Below are 12,141 nucleotides of genomic sequence, written 5' to 3' on the forward strand. Positions count from 1 at the left end.
GAGCTCATATGTGCCTCTAATCTAACTCAACATTCAGTGATATATTGACAGCTTGAAATCAACCATGATGGGTCTATTTACACCATAGAAGTTGGCAAACAATAGAAATCAGAAATCCCCAAGCCCTCCCAGAATCCAGTTGTTTATGTAACCTACAAACTGGGCTAAGTGATCTCCCTGTTTTCTCAAAGTCCACTTCCAGTAACAGTGAGCTCACTCCTCTCTACCATGCTGTTGACCAGTCCTGATTCTCATTCATTTTTCTGTAGAAACAGAAAAAAGATAGTAAAGGCCGATCTTTCAGAATGGGATTGCTCCCTTCCACTTCAGTATTTTCTATGAAGTGAAGTAGCTCAGTCGTGTCCGACTCCTTGCGACCCCCGTGGACTGTAGCCTACCAGGCTCCTCCGTCCATGGGATTCTCCAGGCAAGGATACTGGAGTGGGTTGCCACTTCCTTCTCCAAAAATATAAAAATATGGAATGCTTCACGAATTTGCATGTCATCCTTGTGCAGGGGCCATGCTAATCTTCTCTGTATTGTTCCAATTTTAGTATAATAAACATGTAATATTTTTGTCATTAGAAAAAATTAAAGACAGCTTTTCTTTTTAAATGTGTGTTTAAAAAAATACATGTGAATGAAGACACAATGGAAAGTGTATTTTACAATGTTGACTGCTAAGCTATGATCTACTCACTGTAAAAATGGATTCCTACCTGCAATTATGTATAAGTTAGTCTTGAATTTTCCATGGAATTTGTTACAGGTCTTTTTCTCTTGATTTGTTTAAGCTAGGAAGGAAGATGATCTGAGTGATGTCGATAAAAAGAATAACACATACTTAAAAGTAGTAAACATTCAAAATTATGAAATTATAGAACATAAAACATCATGAAAGAGTTGCAAAAGGAATTTTATGTTGGAGCTGTACGTGGTCGTGAGGCAAGAGGAAGTAACTAAGGATATGGTCTCTGGAGCAGGACTTCCTGGGTTCAAATCCCGGCACTACTGCTAGTTTCCTCTGCTCTCTGGGAAAGAACTAAAGCTTTCTTTGCCTCAATTTCTTCATTTCATTTGTGAAATGAGGATAATGATAGTTCCTCAGGGCATTAGATGTTTGTGAAATTTAAACTAGTTACTCTACACGGACATCTCCAAACAGTGCCTGCCACATATTAAGGCCCCAAGCAGTATCAGCTATTTGTTGATTTCAATACAGATTTTCCTCTAAGAAAAGTAATTTAAATATTTACTATAATTATAGCCCTCTACCACTGTCTTTCCCCAGCTGATCTGTCCAACAGAGAAAACAAGTGATTTAATCAAGTAAAATTGATATAAAAATTTTCCCAAATATATTAGATATTTGGTTTTTTCATATTTGTGTATTGAACTCCAGTCTATCTCTGTATGCTTCACTTATAATTTTTGAGCACCCTTTCTAATCTGGCTATTAAATCCCCCAAAATGTTACTACTACAACTTAATTCAGGTATTTCTCTCCCTAGAAGTCCCCCCTCCCTGATAGAATACACACACCCATCACTCCTCTTTTCTTCTGGCAAGTTTTCTGAGGTGTGTACCAAGTTCTTGAAGAGCTGAATATCATCCTGCCTTGAGATAAACAGGAGCCAGCTGGCACTATTTATCTCTTCAAATTACAAGAAAATGTGAGAAACAACAGGGTGTCTATATGGGGTTGGGCAGAGCCCTAAAGGGCAGCCATGTGTGAAAGATTATATCGTGTCAATGAGCTTGAGAATTAGGTGTAATCCTGGAAGGTTCAGACTTGACAAGACTTATCTCAACATGGTTTCATGATCAGAGTTTTAGATTTTTTTTTTCTCTACACTATTTTAGCTGCATCTTCAAAAGTTAGAAATTTCCATGAGAATGTTGGTGGTGGGAGGAAAATAGTTTTCTTGCTTTTCTGCTAGAATCAATATAGTTTTTTTGATGGCACCTCCAAATCCCAGGAGATATAAAATATTTAAGTTTTCTAATTATTCTTTGTCATTGTTGAATTCTGTCACATCATCTTTTTATGTAGGCTAAGTTTTATACTGCATGACTTTGAAAAGAAACAAACACTCCTTTATAAGCATTTTATGTCCCATATGAGCTTAATATCAGTGAAAATTCATAAAGGATTTTTATTCTAGTCAAAATGTTATAATCTATTTGAAACCACATACAGAAAGATTAGCCAAGACGAATATATGCATGATATTTTTAGAAAGCAGAAAGAAGTAGAAATCTTTCTTAGCACTTCTTTTTGTGTATATGCCTTAGTGAAAGAAGAAATTACATAAGAAAAATCATACATTTTAAATCTGAATTATTAGAAAGGAAGCATAAAGTTTCTTCCTAGAATAGACATTTTTTTTTCAAATATTCATTCTAGTTACTACATTTAAGAGCCATAAGAATACAAGAACAAGAAAATTCACTTTAAAATGTGCATAATTGTAGAATGTAGGGAAGCTGGTTGAAATGAGTATAACTGAGAAAGTTTTGCATATTGAGACTAAATGAAAGAAAACCTTGGAAATTATGATGTTTACCTTACTGCATAAACAAAGAGATACTATATACATCAATGACTAGGAATTAGTTTTTTCTTTGTTTGAAATACTATTATTACTGAATTCTTTAAGAACCTGAATAAAGAAAAGGTGCATGCATACTTATTTTTTACAAGGCAGCAATCTTGTACAGAAGACAATTTAACTTTGATATGGGCAGACACTAGAACTAATCTTCAGGTAGTTTGTAATTTCCTGTAAAAGCATAATATCCAGGGTCACAACCAACATCACTTTCTAGAAAGTAGATTTTTGGCAACAAGTATTTTTGTTCAAGTATGATAAAACTATTTTGGGATATACTACAAAACTAAAAATAGACAGTGAGAGTGTATGTGTAACCTTTAGAATTTTGAATCCCTTCTATACGCCATTCTTTATCATACACAAGGATTCACTGTAGGCCAGCATCCTGCTAGAGCAGCAGTTCTCAAATGTTTTCATCTTAGAATCCTTTGTAGTCTTAAAAGTTATTGAAGAGTCCAAAGAGATTTTCTTTATATGGAAGCATATCTATCAATATTGATTGAATTAGAAATGAAAACTGAAATTTTAAAAAGAGAAGCAACACAAAAACAAAACATAAAATTAAAAAATTAAACAAGCATACATAAACACATTCCATTAGTCATGGATTGACAATACTATGTCTGGTAGTCACTAGAAAACTCGCCTGGATACTCATGAGAGAATAAGAGTGAAAATATAAATAAGCTCCTAGTATTACTATGAAAATAGTTTTGACCACACAGATCTCTGAGTCTCAAGGGCCCCTAATCGTCCTCAGAACTCACTGAAAACTGCAGTGTGTTGCAGGGTTGGTAACTGAGAAAGTTATCACAACATGCAGTGACAACACTCTAAAGAGACCCAAGGGGGAAAAATGATCAAATAGCATCCCTCAGGGTGTCTGATTGGAAGTTCATATTTCTATTAAAGATACCTGGATAATGTCTTCACGCCTATGCTGCTGCTGCTGGTGCTAAGTCACTTCAGTCGTGTCCTACTCTGTGCAACCCCATAGATGGTAGCCCAACAGGCTCCCCCGTCCCTGGGATTCTCCAGGCAAGAATACTGGAGTGGGTTGCCATTTCCTTCTCCAATGCTAGAAAGTGAAAAGTGAAAGTGAAGTCGCTCAGTCATGTCCGACTCTTAGCGACCCCATGGACTGCAGCCCACCAGGCTCCTCTGTCCATGGGATTTTCCAGGCAAGAGTACTGAAGTGGGGTGCCATTGCCTTCTCCGCTTCAAGCAGATGATATTTATTCAAAGAGTAAAATAATGCCTAGACAGCATATTAAAAAGCAAAGACATTACTTTGCCAACAAAGGTCTGTCTAATCAATGCTATGGTTTTTCCAGTGGTCGTGTATGGATGTGAGAGGTGGACTATAAAGAAAGCTGAGTGCAGAAGAATTGATGCTTTTGAACTGTGGTGTTCGAGAAGACTCTTGAGAGTCCCTTGGACTGCAAGGAGATCCAATCAGTCCATTCTAAAGGAGATCAGTCCTGGGTGTTCTTTGGAAGGACTGATGTTGAAGCTGAAACTCCAATACTTTGGCCACCTGATGCAAAGAGCTGACTCATTTGAAAAGACCCTGATGCTGGGAAAGATTGAAGGCAGGAGGAAAAGGGGATGACAGAGGATGAGATGGTTGGATGGCATCACTGACTCAATGGACCTGGATTTGGGTGGACTCCAGGAGTTGGTGATGGACAGGGAGGCCTGGCATGCTGCAGTTCATGGGGTCGCAAAGAGTTGGACGCGACTGAGTGACTGAATTGAAAAACATGAAGGAATGGGCAGCATTATTTTACAAATATTTATTGGGTGCCCATGTAATATAGCAGGCACTGAAGAGAGAAATGATGAAGATATGATCTTGTCCCCTGACATATTCATAAACAAGGGAAAGAGATCACAAATGTGCTCCAATAGAATTAAAAAGAAATTCTCAGACAACCCAGTGGAAGGAATGATTTCTAAAAAGCTGTTTCAAGAAGTCTCCATAGAAGAGGTGATGTTCATGGCCAGGCATTCACAAGGAGTGCTCACAATGATCAGGAGTGCTCCAGGTGGTTAGTTCTAAGACAACAGCTAGCAGAGGGCAACTCCAGGTAGAAAGATGTACAAGGCTGATGCTTTCACTGACTGGAGCATCTGTGTGGGGTAGAAGAGGATGGGATACGGGGGTTAGGGGAGAGATTAGGTCAGTTTACAGAAAGGTTGCTTAAATACTTTTTAAGCAGAGAGATGATTTGTTTAGAATTATGTTTCAGAAAGTCAGCTTAGTGTCTTTGTAGAAGATGAAAGTGGTGAGAGTGAAACTGGAATTTGGAAGAGTGCTTTGGGAGTATCTCATTAATACAATAGTCCAACCAAGACTGCAGCCACAAAATTAAAAGACACTTGCTCCTTAGAAGAAAAGCTACGACAAACCTAGACAATGTGTTAAAAAGCAGAGACATCACTTTGCTGACAAAGGTCCGTGCAGTCAAAGCTATGGTTTTTCCAGTAGTCATGTATGGATGTGAGAGCTGGACCAGAAAGAGGGCTGAGCGCCAAAGAATTGATGCTTCTGGACTGTGGTGTTGGTGGAGACTCTTGAGAGTCTCTTGGACTGCAAGGAGATCAAACCAGTCAATCCTAAAGTATATCAATTCTGAATATTCATTGAAAGGACTGATGTTGAAGCTCCAATACTTTGGCCACCTGATGTGAAGAGCTGACTCCTTAGAAAAGACCCTGAAGCTAGGAAAGACTGAAGGCAGGAGGAGAAGGGGACGGAAGAGGACAAAATGGTTGGATAGCACCACTGACTCAATGGATGTAAGTTTGAGCACGCTCTGGGAGATGATGAAGGACAGGGAAGCCTGGTGTGCTGCAGTCCATGGGGTTGCAAAGAGTCTTATATGACTGAGCGACTGAACAACAACCACCACCAACCAAGAAGAAAGCTGTGTTGCATAGACTCTGGAACCAGTCAGTTCAAACACTGATTTCTCCTTTGTTTTGGGAATCTCCAACAATTACCTAATTAATATATGCCTTAATTTCCTCATCTGTAGAACAAAAATGTAACAGTAACTACTTTACAGCATTGTTGTAATGATGGAATGATTTGATGCAATAAAATAAAATAATGTAGGATTGAATAAAACACCTTATGATATTATACTTTGCAATACCTGTTATTTATCATTTAGGTAAATAAAATAATAGGGAGAGAGCAAGAGGAACAGATTCTAGAGATATTTAGAGATTAGGATTCACAGGATTTTTGTGGCATTGTTGGATGGTGGTGAGAGACAGTCAAATTATTTTAAATGTTTAAATTCAGGAGAACAATGGATGATAGGTGACGAAGGATGAGGACAAAGGGCATGGAGAGAATGCAGAGGAACTAAGACCTATTTTCACACAAATACTTTTTTTATAAAAATGATGGGAAATGCTTGCCACAGTTACCTGACATAATATGAAGGTATGGTGTGTGTGACTAATGAGGAAAGAGATCCAGTTTTAAGAAAGAGGAATTCATTTGTGAAGATCTCTCAGACCAAATCAGAGGAAGAATAGAGTAACAAAGCCTCTCACAAAAATATATAATTCCTCATTAAAATCAGTGCTCTCTTTACTGCAGGGTGATGTGCAACTTCTAAGGAAAGAATATATAAAAATTAAGAGAGAAACTGGGAATTAAAGCTTGACACTGATTTTTGGTTTGTTTCTTCAGCATGGTAAAAAAAGGCTAAAAAATTATTAACATATTACAAGGAGGATGGCAGCCAAAAGGCCCAGTCTAGGCAAATTTTTGTTGTAACAGGTCTGATCTAGAGCAATAAAAAGTGTTAGACAAAGAGAAGTTTTTACCGATATTTACTCAGATGGGTTTGGTGCTAATTTAAAACACAGGTTCTCTAAAGGATGTACAAACCTTGTCATAGCTTCATTAACAGTTAAAAAGGACTGAGTGAAAGCTAGAACAAAATAACACTTTCTCAAACACAAATAAATAAAGTAAAATGCCCAAGATATCAGAGGAATATTTAAGATGGTTATCTTTTACATACTGTGTTTATGTTAAATATGCTGATGTGGAAAAAATTCACCAGAAAGTAATTACTTGGAGAAGGAAACTTCGATGAAATGGAGGGATTTAGATTACGGTGATCATATTCTGCATCACTTGTTTCTTCAAAAGGGAGAAGGGGAGTGGGGAGGTGCCCTCTTTGAAATTAGAATAGTGTATAGGAGACCATAACAAGCCAACCCCATGCTATTCATTTTTAAAATTTGTGCCAATTCATAGACTCTGCACTCAGATGCAGGTCATATTTTATTGTAGTCATGTCCAAATTCACAAAATGTGAGGCATTTTGTTTTTACAGTGGAATAGAACTTCTCTACCCCCAATGTTGAATTTCTTGCTTAGCTTCATATAGAATTGGCTCGTGTCCACTGAATGGCTGAAGATCTAAACAGTAGTATCAAATTAGAGGCTGCTCTTAAAGCTTAAAGTCAGTATGGGGTGTGTCTGGAAAAACGTTTTTTTTTTTATTCCCTTACTATTCCTTTACTGAAATACCATTGATCAATGTGTAAAATGGGAATTGGCTGTGTAAATTGCCTTGTTGCATGAAAGGATACCTTACATGGTTGCTAGTTTCCTAACCCAGAAGGAGAATTCAATCTCTAGGATCGATGTAGCACCTCACACTTGTTCCTCCCTCTGTCCCCCAACACACATACTCCCTTCTTGCTGGTAAGCCCTCCTTGGGGGTTATAAAATGGATGAGATCTTTCTGAGATCTAAATATACAGGAACGCAATTTTAACATATTGTGTCATTAAGAAGTTTAGGAGCTTTTAGACAATCTGGAGGTAGTGGAAAATTAGATGCAGTGTTGCATTAGACATGTTTTTAGTATTTTCTTCTTTTTGTAAAAGCTGTAATTTTCAGAGTTTAGAACCAATTTAATGTCCCTGGAGTTACAGCTTTTTTGTATCCATTGTCCATTAGGTGAATTACTAAGCCAAGAATGGAATCCATTTATAATGTATAAAATACTGTGAAATGTCTTAAAAACAGTCTTTGCAGGGGGAGAAAAAAGCACTGGGAGTCCATTAAATTTGAAGACAGTGAGTTCTGAGGTTCTTCTTATAATCATATAATGGTTTTTTGGTACTTTGATAATACGATGCATTAGATATTGGAAGATTTATTTAAAAGTTTGAATTCAATGAAAATTTATGTAAAACTAATGCAAAATGCATTATGTTTGACATTCCAGACAGCTTTCAAAACTGAGTGTATTGTTAAAAAAAAAAAAAACTTTGATAAAATTTATTATTTTTGACACAAATGAGTAAATAACCAATACAATTCTACTACCTGTCTTATCAAAGATGATGTCACTGTTACTGGCATTTAATAAACTTAGAATGCTTGGCTTTAAACGTCTTTTTTTAACAGAAAAATTAATTGCTTTTTAATAGATTTTGGAAATGTATTGAAACTCACTGATGTATTTCTTGTTGTCCACTTGCTCAGTCATGTCTGACTCTGTGACCTCATGGACCCCGGCGTGTCAGGCTTCCCTGTCCTTCACTACTTCCTGGAGTTTGCTCAACTTTTAAGATATAAAATTAGCCAATAAAGAAAATCTTAAAAATAATTTGAAATTTAAAATCCATGTCTTATAGACTCATAAAGATTGACAATTCTATAGTTTCATATATTTCTGTTTATTATTTTATAATGAATTAAAAGAAATCTGTGATTATATAGCCTACTGACTATAGGAATTCTGAAAGAAAGCTTCAAACAAAGCAGTCATTTTTGTTTCTGTATTCTCTAATGTAGAGAAATGTGACATAGTTAATATAAGCTAATAATGGTTGCTACAAAAAGTACTTTTCCTGACTCTCATTGATATGGTTTTTTAACTGAAAATCTTATTACCCAAACCCTAATAATCTCCTGTGTGTGTCTACGTACACATCATATTTACTACTGTATTAGTTGCTTTTTTTTACATTTGTGTTTATTACTGTTTGGTTATTTTCTGTTTTGTCTTCAGCTGTATGTTACAGAAAACCCAACAGACATGGCTTAAGTAAACTCAAGCTTGTTTTTCTCACTTATACAAAATCTGGAGGTAGAAAACCTAGAGTGGATATAATGGCACTATGATGTGATCCTGGTCCCAGCTTCTTTCTATCCTCCTGATCAACATGTTTAACCTTTTAGGCAGCTGACAGCTACAACATCAAACTCAAGACAGAAAGGAGAGAGAGAAGGCACACGATGGTACCAGTCTAATCCACCCCTTTTATTAAGAGAACAAATGTCTTTCCAGAAGCCCTAGGTTATGTTGTATATGTCATTAAAATGTCAATTGGCTATATTTGACTATGGCTGGAAAAGTAAATTTATTTTCCAAACTCCAGGAAGTGTCAGAAGGCAGAGTTGGAAAAATATTGGGCGAGTGTTAGATTATCAATCAACAAATCAATGTCTACCAAATTTCATCTATTTTTTCTTTTCTTTTTTTCTGTGTATTAACTTTCTTTTTTTTCTAATTTATTTATTTTTCTTTTCTATTCTTTCTCATGTTTGCCAACCTATACATTAACAGTTTTACATTAGACTGAAGTATATAAAGCGTCTAATGTCACTACATTGTTAATTTCTAAAAATGGCTATTTCATAAGACTTAATTCAATAGTGTTCTAAAAGCTATTGATAAAGACATCTCTCTTGTTACCAAATACTCAGAAAATAACCTATAATGCCTTAATGTCTAGCATTCTATAATTCATTTTAATTTTCTGATACCTTTGAAAAATCCATGTTCAAGTCCATATCAGTAAGCAAATAACAAAGTTATTGAGTTTAAGGAAGTTCTGAATTGTTGTGTGTTTAGTTCTGAGACCATGCTGAATGTGTTATACTGGGCACGCTTATTAATACGTAACCAACATGCTAAACAAGATTAAAATACATGACTTTTGATCAAAAGGCAATGTAAAATTTTACCATCTCTTTAAACTTTATTCACTGGGAGTGAGATTTCCTTGTCCATACATGAAATGCAGGTTAATGATTCTTAGATATTAGATGCTCCTAATTAGTCACATTAAGTCATAAATAAGTCTCAATTCAGACTCAGTTTGCATGTTCACACCCACAGACATTTTGAACTTCTCCTCTTCCCCATCTAGGCCTGCTTCAGACTAAAAGAAAAATTTGCCTGAGGGAGAGAGTCTGTCAGTGACTTCCTGCTGCATAATAAACCTAGTGACTTGAAACAATTAATTTGCTCACAAATCTATAGATCAGAAATTTGGATGAGGTTCAGTGATGTGGTTCTTTTATTGGTCTGAGCTGAAATCATTCATACTTCCTTCTTGAGTCACCAGTCAGCTGGTGGTTAGTAACCTCACATTCATATCTGTTTGCTGGCTAGAACACCCCAAAACATATATCTCATCCTCCAATATGCTGGCCGAGGCTCATTCACAGGGTGGTGGTCACAGGATTGCCAAGACCTGCAAGAGAGGGCAAGCCCCAACGTGTAAGTGATTTCAGCATCTTTCAGGTTTGGCCAAAGTGAATCAATCTGGAAAGTGTGGATAAATAGACTCCACCTTTTGAGGAAACAATTTGTAATATTACATTTCAAGGGGGTGTATCGTGGCTAATTTTGCAATCTACCACAAGAATGTGAACTTCTGTTCAATACTTTTTGCCCTCCCATGTAATCTCCATGTCTCTGGCTACTATTCACTTTCTGCCAGGATCAAAAAAGGAGGAAAGAAGAGAGATAAGGGAATGGGTGTTGACTCAGCTAGGTGGCTTCTGGCTCCCTGGACCTGGCAGATGGCTGAAGTTGACTCTTGAGTGGGACACAGTCATGGTTTCCTCAGTGGCTATTGTCACCAGAGATGTCTATTATTCTTGACCTTTGCAAGATGCACTTATTGTCTGAGTACTTGCTTGCAATTTCCCCCTTGGCCCCAGGCATCCCGTTTCAGACCTTCAACCTCTTGAATGAAACCCAAGACAACCTGACACCTGCTCTCTCTCTGTATCATATCTCCCATCTGGTCAATAGGACCATCTTTGTCCTATCAATTTCCAAAACTGCAGAGCAATCTCAACACAGAAACATCCTAGATATACCATTAAAATAGTTGAGCAGGCTTTCCCTTGCCCTCTTAGTTTCCTGGGTGGGAGTTAGACCTGGGTTCTCAATCTACATTAGCTTTATTGGTCATAAGAACAGCATCAAATTTCTGTTTCTCCCATGTGAAAACATTTCAAAGTTTTCAGTGTGTCCCTTCAAGCTTTGGGTTAGGCTCTCTCATTCACTCACTCCTCAACCAAAGGAAGTAGCAGGGACTTCCAGCTTAGAGAGTCTCTCTCCAAAGAAATCATCTCACCAGTCTGTTCTCTTTAATTTTTTTTTCTGATCCTTGTTTACATCTTTGATCTGGCTGAGGGGTACAGGAGTCATGGAACAGATTACATTTGTAAATTCTGCATATGGTGTATGTATTGGCAGAGAATATTTATTCCCTTTGTAAATTCCACATATGGTATATGTGTGTGTGTTGGGGGTGGTGGTGGATCATATTGGTATCTTAGTGAAAATTACTGGGGCAGGAAGGATTCCATTCTGATAGGAAGGGAGGGAGGAAACAGAAAAGGAAATCCGCTTTTTCAGTATCTTGCTTTAGAGCCTGTTCATCTTTATTTTGAAGATGTTGACTTCAGTACACAGAGCAAACGAGGTGATTCCACACATATACTTTATAGACTACCAACTGCAGTGCTGAACTCTTTATTTTATTTTCTAAGATGAGATATATCCTGACCTCTTTTTATGTGGTACTAAAATCCCCAGAACCAACAAAAAAAGACTAGAAAATTCCTTCATTTGAACAGCTCAGAACTGCAGGATTTTGAAAGGAAGGGCTATTTAGGGATGCCCAACCATGCTGGCCAACCTAAGGAACAATTGCCTGGAAACTCATGTGAAGTTAAATTGGCAATCAGCTCTAGCATTTCTTATAGCCAAGCTGCCTATTGGGTAAATAATACAAATTTTTATAAAAACATTCATAAATGTAAATTCACACAAGAGACTGAAATGGCTCCTTAGGGTTAAATGAAATACATATTAACAACATTTATGAATAGTAAATAGCATGCACTTTTAAAATGTGTGCAATGTGTATTTACATAATAGCCTGTAAGAGTTCCACTGTCAAGTAAATAATACTGTAGTTGCCCTTAAAAGTCTTTAATTACCTACAGTATTTGCAAAGTACACTGTAATGGATTTCTGGTTTGTGTTAGCACTTCACTCTCTTCTCAAATTCGTTCGTTTTCTTTTCTTCCCTGTTTTTAAACGCATATGTATTTATGAAAATAATTTTAAATTGGCATGGAAAGAAACCACCCATCTAGGTAGAATGGCCTTGAATGGTTTCACTTGTGTGAGAAGGGAACTTTTTAAAGTGAGATGGCAATATCGTGCTGACA

The 12,141-nt window shown here is 36.8% G+C and overlaps 1 non-coding gene across 1 annotated transcript; it reads right to left on the reverse strand.

The window, feature by feature from the left end:
* Positions 1 to 471: 471 nt before the first annotated feature.
* Positions 472 to 575, reverse strand: LOC113897993. The gene has a single exon (XR_003512493.1). It is a non-coding gene; the product is annotated as a U6 spliceosomal RNA (small nuclear RNA).
* Between the last annotated feature and the right edge of the window lie 11,566 nt (positions 576 to 12,141).

Source organism: Bos indicus x Bos taurus, chromosome 8 (assembly GCF_003369695.1).
Source record: "Bos indicus x Bos taurus breed Angus x Brahman F1 hybrid chromosome 8, Bos_hybrid_MaternalHap_v2.0, whole genome shotgun sequence".
Taxonomy (NCBI): domain Eukaryota; kingdom Metazoa; phylum Chordata; class Mammalia; order Artiodactyla; family Bovidae; genus Bos; species Bos indicus x Bos taurus.